General features: G+C 37.3%; 1 protein-coding gene across 2 annotated transcripts in view; it reads left to right on the top strand.

Moving 5' to 3' along the window:
• Nucleotides 1-3,359: 3,359 nt before the first annotated feature.
• Nucleotides 3,360-4,165, top strand: part of mpp7a (MAGUK p55 scaffold protein 7a) — a 164,127-nt gene continuing 163,321 nt past the window's right edge. For both annotated transcript variants that reach the window (XM_080489714.1, XM_080489713.1), the window contains exon 1: nt 3,360-3,569. The gene's annotated coding sequence lies outside the window, so the exon portion shown is untranslated. The remainder of the gene's footprint in view (nt 3,570-4,165) is intronic.

Raw genomic sequence — 4,165 nt, 5'->3', positions numbered from 1 at the left:
AGCGAAGCTGGATCCGCACCGAGAGCCGGAGCGGAGGGGCTGTGGAGGGGGCGCCAGGTGCGCCTGCTCAGCCACCACTTGCATAGCCATCAAAACCTTCTCTCATTCTTCGACATGTTATCACTGCTGTTGTTAAATATCACCTGGTTGTTGTGTTTTATTCCACGGTTCACAATTTGAACTAAATTAATTGAAATATGCGCGAAGTAAACATCAAATTCAGGCGGAAATATGTAAAACCTGGCAACCTCACTGCAACCCACTTCTCCGTCGATGGCAACATCCGGGACACACAGTGACCGGATCCAGCCAACAGCGTCAAAAACTTAATAAAAGCCCGTAAGTAGTGCTGTGAAGACGAACATTTAGTCATTAATGTGTACAAGTTAATTCATAAAACTACAGTAGACAACACATATGGTCTTTTTGTGAATAAATGCTGCCAATGTTTACAATTCACAGACCAGCAGGTCGTGACTTGTTCTCTGCTGTCATCTAGTGGTTGAACTCTGATATCGCAGGCAAGATTTATTTCTTGAACAATCAATACATTAATTTATTATAAAGGTAAAACGATTAATTGAAAGTACAGAATCAGCAAAACAAGACAATCACATATTCGTCCCTCTGCAACTAAAAGGTTCAATTGTGGTGAAACTGCTACATCAATACTTTAATTTATGATATAGATTTAAAACAAACAAAAAAAAAACTACAAAAAGAAATCAACAAAACGAGACTAAAATGTCTGTTTGTGTAAAATTAACAGCTTTAATGATGGTAGAACATGACATTCATTATAAAGTTTGATAAGATTTTTTGAATATTTTGTATAGACAATAGTTTTATATATACTTACCATTTTGTGTATTTTACAAGTTACTCAACATAAGGTCTCAATACAGGATATACAAAACTCGCAGACGTGAGACAAATAGAAAAAAGAAAGAAAAAGAAAAAAAATTGTATTGTGCAAACATTTATTATTATTCTGCTATTTCAGTGATCTGGATCCCTCTTGAAGTTTCAGTAGTATATAAAACATTTTATTTTGAACTGAAATAGGATAAATGTGATCAGGATCAGTTCATGTTCTTCTGTGTGCAGTTTCTATCCGACGTTGCATCTTCCGTCAGGTGGTCCTGATGGTTCAGGATGAGAGGCGGTCAGAGGAGGCCTGTCGGCCTGTCAGCCTCCATTGTTCCCAGAACAATATCTCCCACACTGCGACCCGGGCCCGGGACAAAAGGAGCTGCGCCTCAGCGTTTTGGCACTTTAAACAACACAAAGGGGACGCAAATGGGTGTGCGTCTATTGTCAGCTTGTTTCTGGAACATGCACACATGCTCGAGCCTACAAGGGCCTATAAAAGTCTAGAATTTTCCTTACCTTACCGCCACTAACAAACAAACAAACAAACAAACAAACAATAACTAATCTCCATATTCCTAACCTTAACTTGAAAGACTTTTAAAAATGCTCAAGACTAATGGAATAAAAAAAAAAAAAAAACTTTTTTTTAGTCTTAAGAACAACATTTTTCAACAAACAAGTAATGAATTAAAAAAACAAAACTAAATGTTTTCGCATGATGGCAACTTGTTGCTTTTCCAGGTTTAATATCAATATGACCTGCAGGGGGAGCTGTCACGCCACTCTTATTATTACAAGTTAGTCTTCAGAGATTATTATTATTATTATTATTATTATTATTATTATTATTATTATTATTATTATTATTATTGTTGTTGTTGTTAATCTTTTAAAGTGAACAGTATTTAGTTAGTGTTTGTATTTCCTATGTGTTGAACTGTGACTAGAAACAAACCAAACAAATCAATTCATTCATTCATTGCTTCTTCTTCTTCTTCTTCTTCTTCTTCTTCTTCTTCTTCTTCTTCTTCTTCTTCTTCTTCCTTCTAGTTCTTTTTGAGCTCGTTCCACTATTTAAATAGAAGCTGAATCAAGTTTGAAAGTGACATTAAAAAAAAGAAAAAGGAAAAAACAAACAAACTCAGGAAGAATTCTTATTCGAAATCTATTTAACTGAATGACTAAGCAAATAAATGAGTGTGTATATAATAGTTTTAAAAATCAATGTTCACATTTTAAGACAAATGCAGGTTTGTTTGACCTAATTTAGTAAACTTAAACCCCCAAAATTATCATATTAAATGATCTTTGTACACACGGTGTGGACATAGAAAGACAAGGCGATAGAGAATCTTAATATTAAAGCAAAGTGAATAAGAAAGGCATAGAACAACTAAAATAAAGTAAAAGAGGTGATAAAATAAGTGAAATCTATTGAAGTGAATCCTTTGACACACAGGCAACAACAAAGGGGAAAAGTTGTACAGATATTCCATGATATTATCTCTCTTTTTATTTAAAAATTTTTTTTTAAGTTTTGTACTTGGAGGTAAACTGTGAATGATAAACTGCCAAAACAGGTACTACATATGGAATAATAAAGACATCTCACATAGAAACAAATCCTTATTTTACCCTGACTGGTTTACTCATGACATACTTCTGGTTCATCGAACTGTTTAACTCGGATGGATCATTAATGACTGATCAAACATTTATTTTGAAATATAGTATTATTATTGGAACAACTTTACTAGTGACCAAAAGATGTGGAACCCGACGGCAAGATATACGATAAATAATAAAGTTAAAAAAGTATCTTTTAAAATAATCCACAGATTTTACTCGTCACAGGTGTTCTTGCAAGGATTCAAAAAATAGACAAAGATATAAAATGCTCTATCTGTAAAGAATTCCCTGAAAATATTTATTTAATCTGTTTTTGGTTTTGCCCCTTTTCTAACAAAAGATAAAGGCACTTTGACCTCTACCTGTATTGAACCACACTTCTCCCATTTCTTGTTTGGCTTCATTGACTCACACTCTGTTAGAAGAAAAAAAAAACATAATTTTTTTTACATTTTCTATCATTAATCTTATTATATTTTTAGCCAAATAACATATTCACAAATGTCGATATCCTAATCAAAAATCACTTTTCTCTATCTTTGTAAATGAGCCGGGTAATATATGAAAACTGTCAGACAATCAACCAATATGAAAGCAGTGAAGACTTTTGATTAATGTGCTTGTTTTAATGTTTTTGTTCAATGTAATATTCTGAAGTTTTGTCTCGGTGTGTTTACTGCCCCCTGGCGGTTATTATACAGTATTGTTTCAGTACGCTCAGCACACCGGTAATGATTACGGGGGGGGGGGGGGGGGGGGGGGGGCGTGGACAGGCTGGCAATCGAAGTGCCGGACACGCCCTCTTTCAGAACGGACCAATGAGCGGGCAGACGTTTAATCCAGCCCCCGTCCCGCACACTGAGCCAGTCCGTGGGGCTTGTAGTCGGTCACGATTCAGCCAGGCAGCGCGGGGTGTCCCGTGGAGGTTTAAAAACAGGAGGAGAGAAGCGACGAATCACAGAAAAGTGGAGGAGAGAAGCAAAAAAGGAGTTTCGCTGTCGAAGGAGTACTGGAGTAGCTGCACTTTAGCCAGAAAGGGAAGCTTAAAGTCCGACGTCCCATGCAAAGTGAGTACCAGCGTTATTGTACCAAGGCACTGAGACACTTTTAGGAGTTAGTCCTCGTGCGTGTGAGCTAAAACTGCATTTAAATGATGTTTAGGGAAAATGTACGCACTTTAAGGGTGAACTGTCTCGAGAGCGTCGCGGTTACGCTGCTGCGTCCAGTGAAAGTTTCACCTGACGCCTCAGCCGAGTGCCGAGTTTACGAGGTGACGTGAACGCACCGTAAGCGCCCATGTATTTACAGTGAACTGCAGGAGTAGTGATCAGGAATAAAAAAAAAAAGAAGAAAAGTCTACTTGTGCACACACACACACTGCAGAGAATCAACCTCCCACAAGACAAAACACACCCACACACCAAACCAAGGGTGTCTGACATAAGGCATGCGGGCCTCAAACCGGCCCTGAAGGGGTCCAAACCAGACCTGTTTGCGCCTTAAAGATTAAAAATGAAATGACTTAAACGTGGACAATCTCTAATAACAGTTTGATATGCTCATGCTGATCATCATCAGTGATCAGCTCCAGGTTAAGGCCCCATTTGCACATCACAATTTCCAGCGAAAAAGCATAATTTTTGCCCGTTCAATTGAGAAAAGT

Source organism: Lipophrys pholis (assembly GCF_963383615.2).
Source record: "Lipophrys pholis genome assembly, chromosome: 20".
NCBI classification, from domain to species: Eukaryota; Metazoa; Chordata; class Actinopteri; order Blenniiformes; family Blenniidae; genus Lipophrys; species Lipophrys pholis.
The sequence above is the reverse complement of the archived record's forward strand: the minus strand, read 5'-3'. Positions and strand labels throughout refer to the sequence as shown.